Source organism: Protopterus annectens, chromosome 7.part0, assembly GCF_019279795.1.
Source record: "Protopterus annectens isolate FY-2018-M chromosome 7.part0, PAN1.0, whole genome shotgun sequence".
In the NCBI taxonomy this organism is placed as follows: domain Eukaryota; kingdom Metazoa; phylum Chordata; order Ceratodontiformes; family Protopteridae; genus Protopterus; species Protopterus annectens.
Genome location: NC_056739.1, coordinates 301,639,337 through 301,653,902, shown reverse-complemented (window position 1 = coordinate 301,653,902; position 14,566 = coordinate 301,639,337). Strand labels below are relative to the sequence as shown.

General features: G+C 40.8%; 1 protein-coding gene across 5 annotated transcripts in view; it reads right to left on the bottom strand.

Annotated features, from left to right (window-relative positions):
* The window catches only part of CDK18 (cyclin dependent kinase 18), a 1,544,265-nt gene that overhangs the window by 284,888 nt on the left and 1,244,811 nt on the right, over window positions 1-14,566 (bottom strand). The gene's annotated exons all lie outside the window — the stretch shown is intronic.

Here is a 14,566-nt window from a genome sequence, read left to right as displayed (position 1 = left end):
AAAGCCGTAGCACTGCTGTCCATGATAAAGCGCCGTACCAAACAAACACAAAAAAGGTGCCAAATTCAAGATATGAAGCCAATAAATCCAAAAACCACGGAAGCAGTTCACCAGCGATGACCAACACACTTTATTGCAAGTACAGAAAACAAATCACTGCAAAACGTAAACGCTATTAACATCCACAATGCGTTTTCGTCTCCACAAACATGTAAGACTTCTTCAGACTAACAAGTATAATTTGAAAACACCTAATATACTCACATGTGGTCTATACCAACCAATAAAATTCATTAAATAAATGATTAACATTAAAAACATCTGTTTACAAGGCTCATTTGAAATTACTATTTGAAACTATTAAAAACACATTTCGATATTTAATTTTAAAAGAACTCCATTCTTCATTAGTTTAAAATCCATTGTCACTCAATAATTTATTTAAAACCACATTAAATAAATAAATACAAATATAATAAAAACTACTAAATATTTATTCTTTTAAAACCCTTTCTATTCTTTATTTCATAAAAGTTCATTCCTAGCCTACTAGCACCATCTGCTGTTCCTGAAGAGCAATTAAATCCATCAACGTTGCTTCCGACTCCTGTGGATGGCACACCACATAGTTGCCTACAGGAAATGGAGCAAATAACTTTACCCAGACAGGATCTTACTGATATACCCTTAGCTGATGCAGAGGTGACATTTTATGTGGACGGATCATGTAGGAAGGGTCCTACAGGAAAGAACCTAGTAGGTTATGCAGTAGTTACTGATGTTGGGATTGTAGAAGCCCAACCCCTGCAGCCTAACTTGTCTGCTCAAGCAGCAGAATTGATAGCCTTAACATGAGCTTGCACTCTAGCAAAAGATAGATGTGCGAACATATATACTGATAGTCAGTATGCTTTCTCCACAGTGCATGTTTTTGCACAGCAGTGGAAGAATAGGGGAATGATAACATCCACTGGTAAACCGATTAATCATGCGCAACTAATCTTGAATTTATTAGATTCCATTCAGTTACCTACTAAAGTAGCTATTTGTAAATGTGCAGCTCATACAAAGCAACAGGATGAGATTTCAAAAGGTAATGCACGAGCTGATGCAGCTGTGAAGCAAGCAGCCTCAGACTCAGAAACTTTACTTTTGAATGAGGAATTACAACCCTCTGAGATTTTAGATTTAGAAATGTTAAAAACAATGCAAACGTTAACTACAAAAGCAGAAAAACAGAAGTGGGTAAGACGAGGAGCAATCCTTGAAGACGGATTGTACATCTCCAAAGAGAGAAAGCCGATATTACCATCTAATTTATTTAGATATGCGGCTTTGTTGAGCCATGGGCAGAGCCATGTCTCAACAGGGGGGATGGTACAGTTAGTTAACAGAATATTCCAGACATACGGATTTACGAACTACACACAAAAGTTTTGTGCAGCATGTCATATTTGCAGTAAACATCATGCACAGGGAGCATTCAAACCGAAGCAAGGGAGTTTCCCTACACCACCATATCCGTTCCATACTATTTGTATGGACTTCATAGAGTTGAATAAATGTGAAGGAAAGAAATACTGTTTAGTGATCATAGATATGTTTTCAAAATGGGTAGAAGCTTTTCCAACCAGGAATCCGGATGCAGCAACAGTGGCAAAGGCCCTAGTAAAGGAAATAATTCCTAGATATGGCATACTGGAAAGAATCTATAGTGACAATGGGACACATTTTGTCAATCAGACAATTCAGCAACTTGGGAGATTTTTTGGGATTTCCTTGAAGAATCACTGTGCTTACCACCCACAGTCAGCAGGACTGGTGGAGAGGTACAATGGGATTTTGAAAAACAAGTTAAGGAAGTTGATGAGTGAGACTCAGAAGAATTGGATTTGCTGTTTACCTCTAGCATTGCTGAGCATGAGAACAGTTCCAAATGTAAAGGGTTTGACCCCCTTTGAAGTAGTATTTGGAAGGGCATATTATGTGCCACAGTGGAAAGCTCTTATGCCTGCAGAGCTGGAGGTCGATGGCTCATTAGCCAGTTATATGAAAAGATTGTTAATCAATAAGACTGTTTTGCAGTTAAACTCTTTTTCAGATAAAGAACAGACGAAGCTGGACGCAGTGCTAGCCCCAGGATCCTGGGTATGGTTAAAAGTCATCAAGAAGAAAAACTGGACAAGTCCTAAGTGGGAAGGTCCGTACCAAGTACTGTTGGCAACGCCTACTGCAGTAAAGGTTGCGGAGAGGTCGTCCTGGGTTCACCTGACCCACTGCAAGCCGGTAAAGAATTTCCAGTTAGACAAACATTTTGTAGCTGATATATCACAGAAACAGAATGACCAGGGGCAGAGTGTATAAAAGTACAAAGCAACCCCAAAGACATTGGTTTACTGTCCTACTGATCATACACTTATTAACCATGTTGGTGGTGACTTTTCTTTTGCTGGGGGGTTTTTCTGCAAATAACTACACAGATAAAAATAACGAAACGTGATGGACTGGCCACAGATTGGCATCCAAACTTTAACACGTACCTAGCTATGAAACGTGTGTATGTAGAGACTATGAACATTTCAAATTGTTGGGTTTGTACAGCCATACCTACAGCATATGGAGGACTTTTGATGTCCGCTGTCCCCTTGGGGATAAATGAGACTTGGGAGAATCTACTTTTTGATACAGGTTCTGTGAGATCACAGGACAAAGTGGCACTGTATTTACCTGTTACACAAAAGGGAATTGTTTGTTTTTACAAAAATGATACGCTCCAAGTTGGTTGGAGTAATTGTAATATAACTGTGTCTTATAAGTGCTTTATAAAAGCAAAAGATCAGAGTATTAGTTGTAGCACGAATTATGATTCATATTTAAGCTTAATGAAAACAACATTGAAAGATGTACAGAAAAATCCTGAATTGTATAAACAGTTGTCTGTTATAGACAGGAAAATGTTTCATTCAGAGTTAACCCGCATCAGTACTAAAGTAGAAAATTGTTATTTTGTCTGTGGGAAAAAAGCATATAAGTGGTTACCTGAGAATTGGTCCAGCAGTTGTTTTTTGGGCTATCTGGTTCCAGCAATAAGACATACTGCAGAATTGCCTCTGGGTAAGATACGGAATGTAAGAGATATAGCTCAGAGAACTGGGAACTCAGTCAAGAAACCTGCTAATCCAGTGGGTAAAATCGAAGCTGATTGGAAAGATCATTCATCCGTAAAAGATAAAGAAAAATTGACTCATATGGACTTGAGTGACAGTGTTATATCCTGGGCTGGAATAATCCCAGCCTATGGAGCAGTCAAATCGATCTGGGAACTGAGGAAATTGTCGAAACTTCTCGAAGTAATGAGCAATGCGACTTTTTCTGCTCTCGAACTTGTGACTGATGAACTGAATGCAATGAGAACTGTTGTACTACAAAACCGAATGGCTCTTGACTTCACCCTAGCGGTGAGAGGTGGTACGTGCACGCTTATCAAAGAAGAATGCTGTGCGTATATCCCAGATAATGAGCACGAAATCAATGACCACCTAGAGGTAATTCAGCAAGTATCAGCAATGGCGGAACCAGGCCCAAACCCACTGACGAACTTTTTCCAGAATCTTTTTGGGGGGGTGGGGTTCAATCCTAATGAATATTTTGATAGCTATTTGTGTAGTTTTGCTCATATTGGGAGCATGTGTTTGTTGCGGGATACCTTGTGTGAAAAGATTAGTTAGAGATTTCGTTGATGTATCTGTAACCAAGACTATGTATCAAGACCTGGAGTTGAATCTGTTGATACCAAATGAAATTCTTTCTGAAATATAAAACAAATGACTTGCCTAGTTGAAAGTTCCAGAGAGGAAGAGACTAGGGAATGAAATAATGTTGTTTATGTTTCTGAATAGAATAAAAAGCATTAAAAGGAGGGATAATGTTAGAAAAATATGTACTTAAACATATATGTAGTGCAAATGTAGGAACAGTATAATATGTAATGTATTTGATTCTATTTAACAATATGGCAGTAGAAATGATCTTGCATGTAATTGCTTGAAACTTAGCTGCAGTGTGGTTAACCTCTGACCCTGGCAGTAGCCAGCTCAGCAGGCTTATGTCTTTCAGCAATTATTATCTGCTGGGTTAGAGAGAAATAAATATGAATGCATGTATATCTTTCTTCTTTCCACCGAGAAGGATGGCCTTGTGAACACTATCAGAGATAGAGTGCAGCTGCTTACCAGAGAGACAAAGGGACGTATTAAGAGATGAACTGACTATTGTATTCGAACTGATCTAAAACCTTGGAAGAAGCAACATTTACAGGAAGACATTGTAATTGACCAGGTGCCTTGCAAGGCTGTGTTATTCTCATGGGAAAGTTTTTAAAAAGCATTACCTCAGCATCTTCTTATGAATGGAATATTGTGGACTATAGTGATGTAAATGCCCTGTGACTGACCACGTCAGTAAGGTGGGCAAAAGCTGATTGTAAATGCTATATAATTGAAGGTATTTCCTGTATAGAGCCAGTCAAAACTCTATACTTGTTTTGTATAGTTTTTTGCCTCCTAATGTACATTAGTAAAGAAACGTTATTTGAACCTGACCATCCTGTGTTACTGACTGTCATTTTGAAAAGCCTAATGATTTTTACAGTCTGATTTTAACAATTTATTTGACATGGTGGAAAGATGCTATAATAAAATGCTGTGCTACCACCATACATTGAACCCAGGACCCTGTGCAAAACAGTCAGAGCAACATACCACTATGCCAAATCATCTATTTTTATGAAAGAAAGGAAGACTGAAACTTAAATGGCTACCATTTAGTGAATTCAGTTCTCACCATAGCTGTCAACATCTTAGCACAAAACACCTGAACAAAGCCAATAATGGAGGAATACAGCCCCCAAACATATTCAGTGAGTTCAGTTATCACCATAGCTCTTAACCTTGGCACAAAAAAATCTGGATGAAGCCAATAATGGGGGAATACAGTCCAAAAAATTGTGACAAATATCCATTGAGGACACCAGAGCAAACCCACACAAACACAGGGAGGACATGCAGACTCCACACAGAAGGCACCCCAGCCAAGAATCAAACTAGACAACCTGTAGCTGTCAGGCAACAATGCTACCACTGCACCACTGGCTGTGTTAAGTAAAAATACAGAAACCACAGATTTTATGAGGAGCAGAACAGATATGAAGCAAAAATCTGCAAATGTTGTACAGATGGTGGTGGGTAGAGAATTCAGGCTCTTGTCACTTGGGCCCAAGGTACAGGGTTCAAGCCTTATTCTCTACCCACCGCCATGTAGCAACTGGGGCATTTTACACTCACATACAGACACACACGCTCTTCTGTCCTCCATAAACACCCTAACTGTCTCTGTCCTCCATGCGATCCTGTACACTGCAGTAGCCCAGCTAAGTCCTCCGTAGCGATCCTGCAGCCTGATCACCTGTCTCTGTCCTCCATAATGGCCTGCGCATGCTGTTGGGTCTGACGTGAGGAGGCTAGAGTCTCCAGCTTGTGGGTGATGCAGTCCGGTGACCTTCCTGTTTGTGCGGTCGTCATCGCACAGACCTCTGGGCTGGAAGGGTGGAGTTTCCTGCCTTCTCTATTCAGACTGCCTAACAGAGAAGTCTGGAGCTCAGGAACTAAGCATGCATGCGTGGACTCTGGAAATTTTTAATTTTATTTTTATATGTTCTACGGTGGGGGGAATGGGTAATTTATTTTATTCATTTTACAAGTGGGGGGCTGCAGTCCTATAGCATGAGCCACCCCTGATTAGAACAGTATCCCAAAGGTACCTTCCCTTCAGTCTGCATCCCAGTTTGTCTCTAAGGACATAAATGAAATAGATGAGCAGAGATACTGTCCATTGTACATGTTCATTCAGTATATATGAATTGATCGCTGGTCATATGCCATTGAGGCTGAACCAGTTATTAACCCATACAGTTTAGCTTGGGACAGACTGACGTCATGTTGATCAGGAAAATGGAATTCATTTTACAGTTGCAATTAAAATTCTTTACCATGTTTATGTCAGTATTTTCATTTTTGACCCTTTTATTCTTCCCCAAACTATCTGCATAATATATTCCACTGCAAAATGTTTCTTCCATGACAGTGCATTTTGCAGATAATGGAGACCATTTTCTCCTTTTTCCTTCTATCAGTCTGTCTCTCCCTGTAAATGCCAAGACAAAATATTTTAAAATAGAAGAAAGTTACTCTGGAATAAATCTGTAATGGTGGTTACTTGCATTATGACAAACAAAATCTATTTGTCCTTCAGAGGAGTAGCTGGGTCAACCAGTGCCTTGTGCCAGTTTGACAAACTAGCACCCCTGTCACCACCCCCTCAGCTCTTCAAGTGAACAGCAAAAAAAAAGGGTCTGCTATCAGGTACTGAACCATGGGAGCCAATTAGATCTCATCTCTGTGCCCTGCCCTAGACCCTCCTTCCATACATTAGTCAACAAAAAAAATATTTTTTTCTTTTAAACTGTAGCAAGCAGTTGCTAGATATTATACCCTGCATGGAGCTCTACAGCGCTCAGGTTTTACTCTATAAAAAATACATATTTATTTTACTCTTTAAATATAGCAAGCAGTTGCTACAGGCTATTAGACACGGAACACTACAGCACTCTCATTTTAGTAACAAAAAGAAAAAATTTTTTTTTTACTTTTAAAATGTAGCAAACTACTTACTACAATGTATGCTACCGTTTAGACCGCACAGAGAGTGCTACAGCAGTTATGATTAGCCGCAAATGCAATACTGGCCTTTAAAAGCTTGTATGCATTAAGGAGTGGACAGGATCAGCTGATTGTGCCCTGCCCTCCAACAATTTGCACCTGGCCAGTTGCCTATCTTGCCTGCCCTAGTTATGCTATTGTTGCCCATTGATAGCTTTATGTGTGACCATACAGTAATAATGGTGGAAGAAGGAACATTATGTGCAGAATATTTCCAAGTGTCACAACGAGCTTGTATACAACTAGACTCTCTCATATCCTCAACCATCTCTCTTTTTCTCTATCACAAAGAATTGCAGAGCACGTCAGTTAACTTGCACTCTATCAGTACCTCAGGGACTGCAGTCCATGGTATTACCACCCTCTCTGTGAAACATTGCCCCTTTCCAACTACCTACCCATGTTTCTTTCCCACAAACCTTCCTGAAGTTCCATCCTCACTTTCTAAAGATGGAGTCTCGTTCACATTACTCTGTGCTTTCATATAATTGCCAGACTAAGACTCTTCTCATACCCTAATCCCATCACTCCTCTCAACATAACAAATGCTTTAAACTAGCGTAATTTCTCCTCAGCTGTATGGCCACCAATACCAGGCAAGTATTTCAGATGTAACTTTATAAATACCTCAAATTAATTTGACATTTCTGTAAACAGTTCAACAAAATATTCGCCCCATGTCCTTTAAAAGTGCGCTTCCATATTGCATTGCATGACTCAGCCCAGGAGTGGTTATGATCACTACAGCCTTTCATCCTGTATTGTCCAAAGGGGGCAGAATTCTTAGTATTTTGTCTTCCCCTAGATTTCCCCATCCTAAGTACACAGACTTAAAATCACAAAGTAGGAACACCATCCCAAAAGCAAAAGCCAACCAAATGAATTAATAATCCAGGCACTATAGGGGCTGATGGAAAATACGAGGCTCGCTTTACAAAAATATATACTTTTATTAAAAACTCAGCAAAGTGTGTTTATTGCTTTAAGTATAAAATAGTTAATTCATTAACTGCTACTAAGAATAGTGTTTAAGTTCTATAATCTTACTGGTGTGGTCTGATGAAGTCCCAGCATTATAGGGATGAAAAACGCGGTGAGGCAGTTAATGTGTTTTATGCCTTATATCATTTTTGTTTGTTCTGCTGGGTTTTTAATAAAAGTACATATTTTTGGAAAGCGAGCCTAGTATCTTCCATCGGCCCCTGTAGTGCCTGGATTATTAAGGAAGTAGACTTGCACTTTTTTGCATTAAAATCACAACTGATTCCTTTACACTAACCCTGCAAGAAGCATCAGCTCTCAATGGAGACTGTCACATCTATTCTGTGGCCATACATCAATCATGATGTAATTGATATACAAGATGATCTTGTTCTTCTGTCTAGTTACAATATATGAGATTAGTATATTACTCAGAATTGGTACAAGTACTGAACCCTAGTTTACTCTACTGCCTGTTACTGACAGTTTAAGTATCACCCTTTGCTGAGCTAGTTTTCCATCTAGTTAATCATTTGCAGTTTGAACCCTGTACATATTTAAGCCTTCAACCCTCCTGTGTGATATGGTATGACAGGTCATTATGGTGTCTGGTTGTACAATATCCAAGGTGGTCTCTGTCCAATTCAGTGCTGATACAGTCATGAAACATGTATCAAAGCAGATTGCTAACCTTGTTGAAAACTGATTCCTTCCAACCTGCCTGAATTCATAAACAGAGAGTATACATGGTTAATTTATAAGGCCAATGGGGCACAGGTCAGTCGCTAAAACTATAAGTACCTGAGAAACAAGTGCTTTAACAATCACATTTGTTAACAGTAGTTGTTGTTGTTTCTTTAGGCTTTTCCCAGTTAGGGGTCGCCACAGCGGAACTCCAGTCCGCTAATGATTGGTAATTGATTTTTACGTGCTGAGTTACCAGCCCTGACGCACAACCTTCTCCATGCAGAAGACGCTCTAGCTGAGAGTCGAACCGGACAGCGTCTTACTGTGAGGCAACAACGCTACTGCAGCACCACCACCACGGGTTAATCACATTTGTTAACAGTACTGCTTCAAATCTCTTCATGTTTCTTTTCTAAACTATCCAAAGATATTCCTGGAAAAAATAATGCTCTAAATATTAGATTTAAGTAGATATGATTACCCAAAACTGTCTTATACAATTGTATGAGAATGTTAGAGAAGTACAACTGAACTGTACAAGACCTCAGATTCAGAGATTTTTTTTTTTAGTTTTGGAATATATTTCAAGTAGAAATTGAAGTATTTATACCCAAAAAATGTTTAGTTCTTTCACCCAGAATCATTTTAGCTGTTCTTCATTGCTCTGGTCATGTTAGTTTCATTTTTACTGAAAGAGGTGTGTAGATGCTGAATATTGCAACCTCTTTACTGGTAAATGGCATTTAAAGAAAGAAGGCTTAATAAAGCCCTGCAGGGACCCTGCAAACCATGTTTCTAACTGATCTGATAAATACACAGAAGGAGCACAGTCTTTGCCTGGATGACATTCAACAAAAAATTCAATTTATGACAGTTTTTAATGAAGTTTATGGATTAAATCTTTGCAGCTGCTGTAGGAAGTACAGCTTTTTATCTGTCTTCAGTAAGATTTCACTAAACTATGATTTATTCCTGTATATAGCAATCTGAACTGCCAAATGCCCACTCATTTGCTCTAATCTGACGTGTTCCACACAAAGTAACATATGCCAATCACTTCCTGATGATAATGTGCTTTCTTAGCTAATTATCATATTAAGGCTATGTATTAAATTTCAAGAGTCTGGTAGAGCAATATCTCTAAATTTATCAGAAGCAGAGGATGCTATGGCCATGTCAGTCTGGTGACAGTATTATCTAGCAATTGCCAATAAAATCCAACCTGCTGCATGCACCAGTCTGTTTCAAGCTGTCATGTGTCTCCATGCTGGGCACTTACCATACCGATGGCACAGTCTCACTTTGTCAAGTTTTATGCAGCTTATTTTAACTGTATTTCTACCACTTTCTTGATAATATTTATATATGTTTTATTCAGGTACTAGAGTTATGATACAACACACAAAAATAAAAAATGTTGACAGTAAAACAGCAGTTGTTTGTCAGTAAACACTGGATTCAAATGACTTTTTAGTTATAAATGAATTGTCTTTAAAGATAAGTGTGTACGGGATTACCAGAAAGTTAGTTCAGGAACCACATAACCTGTCCAGACAACCAGTGTTCTTTAGTATTGTGTCAGGTTATAATAAGCAGGAAAAGATGTGCTAAGCTGTCCGTTTTCTCATCTTTCTGCCTCAGTTTTGCTATCCTTCTGCATGTGAACTACATTACAACCAAAGGCAGTTGTAAGTAACTACATTACAACCAAAGGCAGTTGTAAGTTATCGTATTAATACAAGAGATGTCCTATGGCTGTACAATGCCTGCTGAAGATACCAGGGCTTGCAATGAAAAAGCTCACCAATAATTGTTCATATTGCATGATCTAAGGTACTTTAAAACAAATATAAGGAGTGAGTGAGCTCATGAGCAGTATGAGCAAATGTAACAGTTGTGTAATATTGCATGTCACTCCTTGCACCACCCCAGCTCCTAAAAGTAATTAGCCAACTCACCAAGACCCAATCCTCCAAAGGCAGGCGTCCTGTCTGGTGGACCCCAGCCATAAACAAACTATACAATAGAAGGAGGAAGCTACTACATGATAGATCAAAATCCCAAAAAGGGAAGGCATCTCTGATTAGTATTAGCAAAAAACTACAGGCACTCATAAAATCGTCTAAGGCCAGCTTCGAGAGAAAAATTGCACAGGAAACTAAGGATAATCACAAGGCTTTCTTTAGTTATGTTAGGAACCTGGGTGGGAATTCCCAGATATGCTCAGAATTAGTCCAAAATGACAAAAAATACACCGAACCCACAGACATTGCCAACATCCTAGCTGACAGGTTCAGCACAAACTTCTCCCCACCTTCCCCACCAAAAGGGCAAATATCTATCCCAGCAGAGTGCTGCCCCCCTGACATCTGAGATGCTCAGGTAAGAGCCGCCCTTTCCAAAGCAAAAAAACACAGCAGCAATGGGACCAGACGGTATCCCGGGCTGCATCCTACATGAACTCCAAGAAGAACTAAACCCAAACATAAAACTACTGTTCAATCTCAGCCTTACTACAGGATATGTACCCAAAGAGTGGCATACAGCAACAGTGGTCCCTCTCCACAAATGTGGTGCCTCAACGGATCCTGGAAACTATCACCCCATAAGCTATGGAAAGGATCATCATGGACCTCATAAATAAAGATATTGGGGACATAGACACTGGATCCTACCCAGTTCGGCTTTGTTAAGGGCAGATCCTGCCTCTTAAACCTGGTCGATTTCTTTGAGACAGTCACCAAGGCCATTGACGAGGGGAAGGTGGTCCACACAGCCTACCTGGACCTCGCAAAAGCCTTTGATACAATACCCCACTCGGGCATTATAGATAAGCTCTTCAGCTTAAACATAAACTCCTATGTCACTGATGGGTTGCAAACTGTCTCAAGGACAGAACCCACATGGTTAGAATTGCTGGAGCCATGTCACACTCCAAACCAGTTACAAGTGGCATCCCACAAGGCTCAGTCCTGGGACCTCTCTTGTTCGGTATATATTTCTTGGAGGTACAGGCCAACATGGAAGGACTGTGGCTGACCAAGTTCGCAGATGACTGCAAAGTGGGCACCATAATCGACTCTCCAGCCGACACAAGCATCCTAGAAAAGGGTCTCATAGAAACAGACAACTGGTGCCAGAGCCATGGCCTCAAGCTAAACGCCAAAAAGTGTATAGTCATCCCCTTCGGCAAAAACAAAGTGCCCACAAATTACCACATAGATGGTAATCCATTAAGTATGGAAGAAGTAATTAGGGACCTGGGGGCCCAAGCTGATAGCAATCTCTCATTCGACAACCACGTGGCCAAAGTGGTTAGAAAATCATTTTATATAGCCCACCTAATCATGAAGGGATTCACATCTAGATCAGGGGAGGTCACCGTGCCTCTTTACTCATCCCTCATCAGGCCCATAATTGAGTACAATGCCCCTTTTGGGATGTACCTTACCAGACACCTGCAGCAACTGGAAAGACCCCAAAAGTACCTCACCAAGAGGATCAAAGGGCTCAAACAGATGCCATATGCTGCCCGGTTAAAGAAACTCCAGCTCCACTCAGTGGCATACCGCCTGCTCAGAGGCGATCCATGCCTGACGTATAAAGCCATGTCCAACCCGGAATTAATGGACATGCTGCACCATAGAAAATCCAAATCCCATCGAGCTACGTGCTTGAGAGACTTGAACCTCAGCACTGAAATAAATAGGACATGCTGGAGGGACAGATTCATAACCCAGAGGTTCCCTTCACTCTGGAATAAAATCCCAGTCCAGGTTAGGCAGAGTCCCTCATTGACTCTCTTCAAGAGGAATCTTGATGAGTGGATGGGAGATCGTAGGTTTACCCCGGGTATCACTTCTGTGTCACTGTTAGACAGAGGCACAGTATACTAACCTTGAAAAAGGGCATAGCAAAATTAATTTAAAATGGGTGGTGAAAGCCAAACACACTCTGGCTAGGCTTGTAAATGCCCTAGGGCAGATAGCCTAGTATGAACCTATGAACCTATGAACTGATGTTGATGAATTGCAGAGAAAAAGTGATCTCTGACATATATTTAAAGCCTGCATCAGTCTTTAAGAGGCTGTGAGACTGGAACACACGTTGATTAGACACAAATGAACCATAGCATCTCACTTGTAGGTTTCTTGAGGAAAAAGAGGGCATACAATTCAAAACTCTAGGCGTTATGCCTGAGCAACTGTGATATGAACAGTAATGATCTCAGGAAATTATTACTTTTTTCTGTTTAGTGGAGAAGAAAGCAAGGAGAAAGCAAAACAGGATCATAACACTTTAGGTAAAATGTATGACAGAGAAATGGATGATAAAAGATTGTGACGGGGATATGGAGAAAACTGGAAAACTCTACTGCAGTAATTACTGAGATTAGATATCACGTGCTATAATGGCCTTTGGCAGGAAGGAAAATACAAGTGTTATATACAAAGACACAACAACCTGCAGTGTGTGTGTGTGTGTGTGTGTGTGTGTGTGTGTGTGTGTGTGTGTGTGTGTGTGTGTGTGTGTGTGTGTGTGTGTGTGTGTGTATATAAGTATATATGGAGCTATAATGACTGCAGGATGTACTTTGTAAGACATAACACAATATAAAATATAAAACACATTAGATGTTTTAAAAGAAGCTGAAGGGGCTGCAGGAAATAGGCAGCAGATGAGCTTAAAAGAATCAGTCTATGTGACAGGACGATCTACATTAAGAACAAGTCTGACTGGAAGAACGTCACTAGTACAATTTTATATGGTACCCTGCAGTAGGGGGGGGCAGTATGGTGCCCTGCAGTAAAGGGAGACAGCACTGTGCCCTGCACTAGTGAGAGACAACACTGTACCCTGCACTAGTAGGAGACAACACTGTACCCTGCACTAGTGAGAGACAACACTGTACCCTGCACTAGTAGGAGACAACACTGTACCCTGCATTAGAGGAAGACAACATTGCACCCTGCACTAGTAGGAGACAACACTGTTCCCCTGCACTAGTAGGAGACAACACTGTACCCGGCACTAGTGGGAGACAGTACGGTACCCTGCACTAGTGGGAGACAACACTGTACCCTGCACTAGTAGGAGACAAAACTGTACCCTGCACTAGTGAGAGACAACACTGTACCCTGCATTAGAGGAAGACAACATTGCACCCTGCACTAGTAGGAGACAACACTGTACCCTGCACTAGTAGGAGACAACACTGTACCCTGCATTAGAGGAAGACAACATTGCACCCTGCACTAGTAGGAGACAACACTGTACCCTGCACTAGTGAGAGACAACACTGTACCCTGCACTAGTAGGAGACAACACTGTACCCTGCATTAGAAGAAGACAACATTGCACCCTGCACTAGTAGGAGACAACACTGTTCCCCTGCACTAGTAGGAGACAACACTGTACCCGGCACTAGTGGGAGACAGTACGGTACCCTGCACTAGTGGGAGACAACACTGTACCCTGCACTAGTAGGAGACAACACTGTACCCTGCACTAGTGGGAGACAACACTGTACCCTGCACTAGAGGAAGACAAGTACAGTACCCTGCATTACTAGGAGTTAATCAGGGCTCTTGCAATTGTAAGATATAGTAGGAGCTACTGAATTTGTAAGAGCTAATAGGGACATCTGCTAATAGGGACATCTGCATTAGGAGTCAGTATGGTGATCTACATTTTTAGGAGTTAATACAGTATCTTGCATTTGTAGGAGTTAATAGGGCCTCCTGCATTAGTGCATGCTAGTATGGTATCTTACTTTAGGAGTTAACAGGGCCTCCTGCATTAGTGCGTGTTAGTATGGTATCTTACTTTAGGAGTTAATATGGCCTCCTGCATTAGTACGTGTTAGTATGGTATCTTACGTTAGGAGTTAATAGGGCCTCCTGCATTAGTGCGTGTTAGTATGGTATCTTACGTTAGGAGTTAATAGGGCATCCTGCATTAGTGTGTGTTCATAGGTAGGTACTAGGCTATCGGCCCAAGGGCCTACATAAGCCTAGCTAACAAGGTTCCCCTGCCTTACTCCACCCAAGAAAGTTATTTTCCTGTGCCACTGTCGAGCAGAGACACAGAAGTGATCCCCGGGGTGTATTTCCTATTTTGCA